Below are 10,835 nucleotides of genomic sequence, written 5' to 3'. Positions count from 1 at the left end.
TTCTAGACCGGCCGTGTATGTTGCATTTGTATAAAAATGTTTGTGTTTTTTGTGCTGATTGTCACTACCATAGCTGGAATTAGGAATATTTTAAAGAGCAATAGTGCTGGTTTCAGTATTTAACAAATAGATACAATTAAAAGATACATCCTTTCCTCCTACAGTAATGATTTTACTACCACTACACAATGTAGAATATATAGTTTTTGCTGCTTTAGCATTACTAGTTTCTCCCAACATATTAAAATAGGAAAGGCTATAACATTACAACATTACATTTTCAGTCACACTTACACACACATGAACACCTCAACAAAGAAATAAAACTAAATAATAAAATGTCTGTATACAATCAAGGTTCCTTCAAAGCAGCACAGGCTTTATGTTATATAAAGATACTTTTAAATTGTTTCCTGTAATGCGTTGTTGCTTTTAGGTACTCCAGATCATCTACATTTTCTGGCAAACATTTTCATCAACAAAATAATAGTGACTACTGATATAATGCTTTTATCAGACATATTTATTGAGTGCTAGAGTACAGCATCGTCCTGATATCAGCGTAAGTAATGTACAGTCAAACGGTGCCTAACCTGACCCCTCATGTGTGTGCGCATCTGTCTGTGTACTTGTACATTTAGCGAGACGGTGCCTTGGGGTGTAACGGCATCCTCCTGCCCCGACTGTCAGTTGGTTAGCTGTCTACACAATGTCCCGTTTGACCTTGCGTTGGCTACAACACTGGCTGAATGCACATCTGACACACTCCCTTCCTTTGTGGTGCAATCCTGTGGAAGTCATTTCATTTACTGGGCTTTCAACTTCAGCCAATATGGGGGTTGGGGGAGTAGGTCTGTGTTTAATCAGCCTGCCACAAACCATTCCCTTAAACAGAATCAGCTACGATGTCCAGCAAAAGATCTCTCAACAGAAGATTGAATTAAACAAATAAATGGGATTGTCACTTTTTCCTTTTTTATTCATTCTCTTGGCGCGGATACGCCCGCCACTCCATGTTATTGCTGAAAATAACAATTGTGTATTAACTTGTGGTTTAACTGAAATAGAAAAAACACTTAAAGAAAACACTGGTCACTGATCTTCTCATATTCGCAGCTCCACCCTCTCAGAATTGTGAGCATTTTTTCTCTGTTTTCCGTCTTGTTGGAGGGAATTAGGGCATGGCCCACTGTCCTCAGAGTGACTTTCCATCTTGTAAACCATGTTTTATTCTCCTTAAATCGTCACCAGTCGTAAGGCCTGCCTGTGCTTAAGAAAGGGCATTGACACTGTCACCCTGCGGTCTGTTAATCAGCCAACCTTGTTGCCTTCCTCTTTCAGAAAATCTATGATCACACTGTTAGTGCAACCTTGTACTGTCACCACCACCGTACACCTACACTCTTTCCTTTTGCCTTGTGAGGATTATTCAGTGGCGGAGGTGAGAGTCCACTGAGAATAGGCTGTAGAGTGTCAGTCATGGTTACCCGGAGTGGTGTTGTCTTAGACAATGTAACTAGCTGAAAGTGAGTGAAGGAGATAGGAAACCATCAATATGCTCCCTGTGTAAATTGAAGAAGGTCATGATTTATGGCTGCCGGCTACAGCATCTATACATGCTGAATCTCCTTTTTTTTTTCTCTCCCTCTGTCGCCTGGCTCAAGGACAGGTAAGGGTGCCTTTCTCCGCAGCTCATCCCCACTATCGTGCAGTCTGTGGCACTTTGTGATGGACATCCCTGAGAAAAGGCTGTTGTTTTCAAAATGAGTTGAGCGCCATCTATAGGCAGCCACATTGACTGAGTGACAGTACCTCTGCTGTTCAGATGGTGAAGGGGAAAATATGCTTTCAAATGGTGCGCTTTACTACCTGTTATACTCAATATCCACCTGCCTCTTTGTTTTTTTCATCACCTCATCAGTCACGTATGTATTTTAGTCTCCTTTCACTTTGGGGACTCAGACAGTTAGGGGACAGCTGTGGGTTTTTCTAAGGCCTCGCAACAGCTGCAAACCCCGCATGGCATTGCATCTGTTCAAGTCTTGCAGCATTATGGCCTGTATCTCAAGTAAAGCAAGTTACATTACAGTTCAGAGTGGGGTTCTCTCTGGTCTTACCCTATTAACCAGTGAGCAGATGGAAATTATATGGTAGGGTGTTGGGCCTCAAAATGGACTTGCAAGCATCTTGCTGTTTTAAGCATGTGGTTCAAAATGGGACAATTTAAATATGGACACACGAGAAAAATCAGCGCTTGGTTGTAAATTAATTCGAGGTGGCACTATGAATACCATGAAGTCTTCTATGAATCTTAAAGTTTATTATTTATTGGGATGATTTATTATGTCTGGGCGCCTCTGACGTTGTTACTTTGCCTTTGCAGGGAGCCAGATGTAACAAATGGAGCGCTCATTAGCATTTGACCTCCACATTATGCTTTGTTTACCTGCCTCTCCTCACCTCTATATCTCCTTAGACAAAATCAGGGCTTTCACAGAACACTGAGAGTGTGACACAGTTTTGTTACTGGGCGGTAAAGGTAAGCACCACATTTGCATTGCAAGATTTCTCAAACAACTTGAGCATGCAGAAACAAGGGAGGGGGAAAAAAGATTCTCTGCTCCTTTGGGACGTAGCCACTCCCAGACACTATCGTCTAGGCTCTCGAGTCCTGACAGCTGCTGAAATCCCCAGAGATGATCGAAAGAAGTATGAACAAAAATTACAGTGAAGAGTCACCGGCACATCCTGTTGTGTTTGGATAGGAACATTTTTTCCCAACTAATTGCTTATGGCAATAAATGTCTTGAAATCCCTATACAACATGGATTTTATGTGTGAGATAGTACATTGCTTTTATTCATGTATGGCAGTTATCATACATTTTGGTTAAACATTCAGCAGTTCAAGGTTTACAAATGTGGTTGAAAAATAAAAGATACAAATTGTGTTCAGGGCATTTAAGTCGATGAAAATGTTTGTCATTTCTTACTCTCCTTAATACATTTGTACAACCATACCAGAAAAAGAGAAAACACTTGATATAAAATACATGTAATATGAAATCAAATCAAAAAAACTCTATAAACTTCTCTTTAAAAGATAAAGAAAAACATCATTACAATTGCAATTATATGCTCTGAGCAATATTAACATTTCAACGTTTCATGGGCAAGCAGGTCATGCGTACAGTGTGTGTAAAGAAAATCATAAGCAACAAGTAATGGCAAAACATCCTCAAAATACACACACACACACAAACACATTATATTAGCAGACCGTGGGGTGTGGCAGATAGCTGTGTGTGCTGTAGTTAATTGCGCAACGAGAAACTGTTCTCTAATTTATTTCTTGCCTGTCCATACAAGAGTGATCATGAAAACCCATTCATTTCATAGAACACAATTTTCATATTTAATGAGCATGACTCCAATACAATTACAGTAATTAGTCAAATCTCACTCACAGCCAATGGAGCTCGCCACCATTATTAGTGAATCTTATTAATGATGTTGCACATGTGGTGCTCATAGGGTAATTGAGGGCATGTGTGGGTATGGGAACAGGGGTACTGGGGATTGGAAAGCAGTGCTGGTGTCAGTGTGTTTTCTGTCTATACCGGGCCTTGTGTTAAATGGAGGTCTGCTTGATATTAACTCTGAGATGTTAAAACACGGTGGAAGGCAATGTAATACGAACATGGCAGTGAGTTTTGCTTTAGTCTTAAGTAGGACAACTTGAATTCTACATAAATTAAATGCATCACTGACACGACACTGTGTTGCTTCATCAGTCGACCTCAAACTTTGTATTTTACATGCTGCTTTAAATAATTGCATATCAGTTCACAGCATCCCCGCCATGCACCGGACCCAGGAGGATCACAAAGAAAAAGACAAAAGGGAGATGCTGGGAAAAGAAGCCCATTTACTGTGAGTGATGATACTGCAGTGTCTGACATTTTGGAGTTTTGTAGAGCTTCTCTTTCAAGACTGACCCTTATTAAACCCATAGAGCTGCGTTGTACTGTATCTGCAACCAGAGGATGCAGCAGCAAGTGACACATCTCCTCCTGATTTAGAAGAAGTCCATGTGTGCACATTTCTTTGGGTTTTTATGTGCAGATGTGAGGAGAAAATGTTCTAATGTAGACTTAAAACTGTGATGTTACATTTAGAAATGCGATACATTTGCATTTTCTTTTAAGAAAGGAAGAAGCAACACAACTTTAGCATTGTTATACAGGCTGTGGTGAAAGCTATGTGTTGTGTTGTTACATGGTTCATGGTTGATGTTTATAAGGAAGAAATAATTGTTATCAAAGCAAATTGACTTAATGGCCTCTTATCCAATTAAGGGCAGCGCATGGCTAAGTTAATGAGTGTGACACAGTAACAAAAAAACCTCTTACACAACATAATTAGCGGAACATGGTGGAATTAGAGAGCAGCAATGACAGTGCTTTGGTCTTTTCATAATTAAACACAGGGAAAAAACAACAATTAAAGCCAGATCTTAATACCCCAGCCTGATTTAAGCCGGAGAGGACATACATTGTTTTTGCAAAAGCTCTTGAGACGCTGTTTGTCGGAAGTTTGAATTACAGTTCAAAGACAAGAGCTGAAAGTGAGGGAGGTCATGACAACAATGTGACAGAATCACGGAGGCTGCAAAACTCATACACAGCAGCAGACATACCAAGAGCAGTTAGCTGGTGAACATAGTGAAGCATTTAGCAGGAAAAGAGACAAATATTTCCCTAAGCAGTTGTTGGTGAACAAAAACAGGGATTCAAGGGAGTTGAATGTTGGACTTACATATGTCATGTGGTCAGACCCATAAGTGCGAATCATCAAATGTATAAACAAAATGGACCTGGCCATCTTCAGTAATTTGTGAACAACTGTTTTGAAGCTCCTGGTTTGGCATTTTGGCTTTCAACATTTTGTTTTTTGGAGCCAAAGGTGACCATTTGAGGTCGGAGCTTAGAATGAGAATCCTAGCTGGGGCAGATACTGTTAGCATAACAAACACTGGCACAGAGCTAGCTTGGTCAGCAATGTGCATCTGTAATTATTGTTGATTGTGATAGTTATTAGGATGCTAATTTTGGCTAGTGAACATCAGGCGTTAAACATGTCATTAGTATGGTATGATCATTGTGAGCTTTCGGTCTCACACCTACATTCCCAATGATGGAAGGACCACTCGGTACTTTGAAACAAAATGAAATCTTTATTCTGGAACAGTACTTTAACGATGGTACTGGCGGTTAGTGGCTCTCGTCCTGCGGGCGAGGGGAAACAGTCCTCACTCAGGCCCCCGTCTACTGCAAAAGAGCCCAGAACCAGGTTACGACCATGATTTTAATCCGCCCCTCATTACCTGATTCTGATCAGCTGTCTGGCCTCCGGCTGAGCCACTCCTGCCACTCCAGTAGCCGGCACCCTAACCACACCCCGCTGCCACAATCATTTTTTCATAGACTTCTATACAATCAAACTACTTTTTGCAACCATTGGATCAGCCCCAGCTTTATGAAGAGATCAGATAAGTGCTTTTTGCACAGCCCCAAAGTGGCCAAAATAAGTACATCTTAATTTTAAATAATATTGTTTACATTGTTTCAATTGTGGGATCAGCTCACCTTAAAGTGTTTAATTTGTTTGTGGAATTACTTTTTCTATCATGGCCTTGCTCATGAGTCCGTTCCAGTGCTAACAGTGACAGGTTTTTGGGATGCATCTCGTTCTGAACCAACCGATTATTCTCTCCGCAGCATTCTGTAGGGCAGGCCTTATTAGTGATGTGCTAATGTGACATTAATTGCTTTTACTTTTTCACTCCATTAAGAGGCTGCTATCTGTTTCAGGAGCCTGGCCAGATGGTTTATCGGCTCTCTCTGGCAGCGGTGTTGCTAATGGACTGGAGCGCGGCGGAGCAGTAAAATAATGACAGCAACAGGCGACCACGACAAATGCCCATAACTGAGCAGTAAGTGTACACAGCACCTGTCACACTGTGAAAAGCAATATATCTTGTATCTGATATTGTCTTTCACTCAGATATTTACCTGACAACAATACAGAATAGGAGTTTGGAGGGAAATGAAATGAAACCTTTGACCTCAGATACATCAAGTCTATTTGTGTAGAGTATTTTTAAGCTTTTGTAGAAGAGCACTGACAAGTCTTCATTCTAAATATTGGCAGCCATTGACTATATGCTGAAAATAAGGCAGCCGCATTGAGCAGTAAAGCCAAGAGCAGGGTCAAATGCTAAATAAGAAAAAACTGGCACAGGAGACACCCAGGGGAAACCTCTTTCTCTGTGTCCTTATTTTCCTCCTGCTCTGTCCTTACTCTCCCATCCACCACCCCTCCACCTCTCCACTACCTTGATGCCAGACCTCCGTGACCTAGGCCAAGATCAATAGCACAGTTTAAAGAGGATGGACTGTGTAAACAGAGACGATAGATCCTGCCGATGAGGATGCCTTGACCATTGATGGCCTCTGACTGGTGCGGTAGCATTTGATCAAGTCTAACATTGATGGCTGTCAATACATCTGGCAACAGAGAGGTTTGGACCCTGTCAGCGGGACGTCAGGATTGTGAAATGTATAGGGGTTTGGTCCAAAGATGAGTGGTCACTCGAGGGTGAATTGGGGCCATTAGGGATCTGGAGTTGCAGGCAGGTATTGGCAAATGAGCATCCAATAACAGCATCCTGATCCCATGGATGTCCAGAGTGCAGATTACCCTTGCCCAGTTCAAAGAGGCTGAAGCACATATGCATCCTGTTCAGAAAATTCTTAATATAAGGATACTGTTAATCAAACTTCAATTTATTTGATTCATCGATTTAGATTCATCGATAACTCATCTTCATTTATCTGAAGGATTACATTTTTTTAACAGATTTAATTTGTTAAATGAATGCAGTTCCTTTTTGTTTGCCTGTTTAGAAGAAATCCAATGAATTTAGTATAAGTTAGTGGTGAGAAATAAAATACGGACCCCATACTTCCATTGAAAGGGATAAGCGTGGTGTAATTCATTCCTGCAGCATATGAACAAGATTAATATGTTTTTGAATGTTGGAACCAACCTATTTTACACTTTTGTATACACCACATGAGCAGATAGCATCTCCCCATCTGAGTGAATATTTTTTCAGCAAAAACAAAAGCATTACTCATCTGCATTTACACAGCATGCATATCCAACCCTATACTTTGTAAATGCACAACGATGTTAGTCATATTTCTGCTTATCTCAGGTGTGTGACAGCTCACATTTTAGTATATAAACCAGCCCATTACTGCCTCTGTAAGTTATATGCAACAACACTGTTGAACCTGGAGCCAGCCAGCTGCTCGTATTAATCAAACAGCCCACTTCCATTTATGACACAAAGCAAATAGTCATAAATGCTTTTATCTGCCTTTCTAATAGTTTGGACGTTACAATCAGATTCATGGTGGCACAAACTATTACATTTCATCTTTATCATATCGAACAATCCTTCTTTATCATGAGCGTCGTTTATAACCGCCGGACAGCTTGTTGCGTAATGAAATTCAAAGCAGTCTATCGACTCTAGGGATCTCACGCTCTGTTTACTTATATTTACATATATTTATGTGGATTTTGTTGTTCCACAATAGGCAAACAGGCATGATGGATGTAGGGCTGTGGTCCCACTGGGACATGTGGCTCCCTGCAGAACTGATCTGTGGTCAGACAACATGCAGCTTCCCTGTGTAGTCTGGAGAACCTCAGTCTGGTTTTATTACAGTGAAGCCTCTTCATCATGTCAGCATATTGTACTGACAAATAATGACACAATATTTCCTCCACAGTAATGTAAATGAGACATTAATGTACAAATGATGTGTGTGAAAATATAGTATTATGTTACAAAATGAATATACTGAAAATAACTTTGTATTAATTTTATTTTAATATTCACAGTGAAAACTTCAGAATATATTTCACAAATATTTCAGTCAACAAGAAATTGTAGGATTTACGGGAAGCTGTCAGTTAGCAGTTCATTGTTTATTTTTGCATCCTGTGAAAAATGCTGCAGCATTCTTGAAAATCAAATGTGAGAGAAATGTGCTTTGTATACTCCCCCTTTAATTTGAAGCACTTTGATTAATCAATTAATATTCCTTTCTCAAGGTCTTTTTGTGAACCTCGTCATTAATAAAAGCAGACATTCAATTAGCAGCCAAATCTTGATTGCCAATTTTGTCATAACAGTCTCCCTTTCTATGCTTTTTTCTTTTCTTTTTTGTGGTTCGTTATAGTTGGGAGTATGGTGTGGGTAGGAAGAATTAACTAATTTCATTAATCTAATTGTCATGTCTTTCAACCATCCCACTAATAAGTACAAATTAATATGATTAATCAATTTGACGACATAAACTCATTCAATTACAGTTTTTCAAAGGCAAGTGGGTGTGTTGGGGTGATAGGGAGGTGGGCAGCCGAGCAGCTTGCTCTGTGAGGAGCCCAGCCCACAAAATTGAAGTCAAGTCAGGCAATTAGTCATTGTGAATGATAAATAAATAGTGATGAATTGTGGCGGGCTTATAACTGGGTTCCTATTTGATTCAGTGAAATGTGGTCCTTTTTATTCAGGAAACATAAAAACTATAGGCTTATAAATTATTACCTTTTTAGTTGTTCATACCAAACTATGCCATTGTTCTTTTATACCAAAACTAATGTGCTTTTAATATTAACACCATGGTGGTACAAAATTATATCTTTATAGATTTAATGTGTCTAACTCTATTCAAAATACATTTACAAATAACAACTGAGAAACTAAAACTATATTATGTGTTTTATTTTCTTTCCTTATTTGCTAAATCACCATTAGAGTTAGCTGTCATCGTCTAACTTAGAACCAGGGGCCACACAATATACATTAAAATGCAAGAAAAAACATAAACAATTTGTTATGCCGCAATGGACACACCATTTGTCTTTCCTATTTTATAGGAGTAGAGAATGCTGCTATTCAGCTAATGCTGACTATCATGTGCTGCATGCAGTGTATTATATTGCATTGTTATTCTTGGAGATCACAAAATGTTATTTGTGACATTTATCTCAAAACGCTTTATAGGTAAAACAACTGCACTAATAAATCTGTTTCTCTCTAATCCACTTAATTCAGTACTTAAAAAATAAAGATATTATAAGAATATTCTTCAGGTAATGGAAAATATGAACAATCTCTTTGTTGTCTAACAAGTACAATATATTGTCGTAAAGCCCAGTCCTTCTAATGATTGTAGAAAAGATGATGTTCAAAACAATAACTTTGGCTCTGTTTTATTAAAGTGTACCAGTAAGCCATGACAGTGTGACAGTGAGCCAGCATGTACCAGGACCCTGATCCTGAAGCAGCTAAATGAAACTCGGCTATTGTAAATGTTATTATATACACCTTTGCATTTTTATCTTTTTATGTGAAGGTGTTTCATGTGAAGAGGCTCCAGTATTTAGAAGACTGTTGATTATATTCTTAGCAACAATGTTACATAGAAAAACAATCACACATCTTAATACCAAACCTGATAACTACATGTTAGACATGACATACATAACCAGCATTTGAAGGTCATTGATTTAGATTTTTCCATTTGTGTTCCTCACTGTAATTGTCCTTATTTATATTAGGCTCATAACTAAGATTAAAATAGAATGAACCCCTGGATATTAACGAGTTTAGATTGACTTTGTATATTTCAGATCTACTGTACAGAGAGGAAGATGTGCTGGCTCAGCAGTTTCGGGTGATGCCCTTTAATGCGCTCTATCTTATCAGCCCAGAATCACCCTCTATTCAAACCAGTGTCTGATTGAGCTATGTGATTTTGTTTGGGTCTTACATTGGTAATAGTTTGTAGAGGCACCGTCTCTAATTTGTGAAGTGAGGTATTATAGAGGAGACAATTAGACCGAGATTCGATTGGCGTATGGAGGCTTGGATGCTGACAGTCAAGAGAAGGCTTTCAAATGTCATACCAATTAATCTATCCAGCCATCAAACAATATTCTGGAAACAAAGTCAGGGGGGGCGATCAATCCGCATCACTTTTCTCCTCACCGGGTTATGGGAAAATTGATTTGTCAAACAAAGCATTTTGGAAGCAGTGCATGGACTTGTTCGGGATCCATTAGCCTCCATTGAGCATTTTGTTTAACATAGGATTTTCATCACAGAGAAAATGCAGTGTCCTCAATACTGTGAGCTACAACTTTACGATTTCTGATTTCTTTGTTCTTGCTTAGAAAGCTTCAGAAAGTGCTGATGAGGATTGAAAAGGGCTCACTTCTAAAGCATTCAAGATACACTTGAAATTGTATTGTTATTAATTCACTACACAAATGAACAGTATAACAATCAGCCCTCTTCTCTCAAAAAAGCACCATGCATTAGTCCCAGTATCAGTGTTATTGTACATTGTGGGGCTATCCTGCCATCCTATACAGCGTGGCTGCCATAAGCTGTATCATGAATTCCCTGTGCAGTGTATTGTTCTAAGACAGAACTGTATCACATTGTGCCCGTCATGCTGTTTTAGAGGGGAGAGAGCTTCCTCTATGGGATTTCTCCCAGCCTCATCCCCTGATAATGTATCTCTCCCTAAAGGCTAGGCCTCCGTGACCTTGTCTTATTCATCGAGGGCGTCTTAAGCGAAAGAACTGAATCCTGAATGGGCCATTTCCCCTCTTTTAACACCCCTTTAATGTCATCAGTGAAATATGAAGTCATTAGGCGATATTAAAACACTGCTGACAAACTAATTA

This window comes from Eleginops maclovinus, chromosome 15 (genome assembly GCF_036324505.1).
Source record: "Eleginops maclovinus isolate JMC-PN-2008 ecotype Puerto Natales chromosome 15, JC_Emac_rtc_rv5, whole genome shotgun sequence".
Classification (NCBI taxonomy): Eukaryota; Metazoa; Chordata; class Actinopteri; order Perciformes; family Eleginopidae; genus Eleginops; species Eleginops maclovinus.
Note: the sequence above shows the minus strand (reverse complement) of the source record.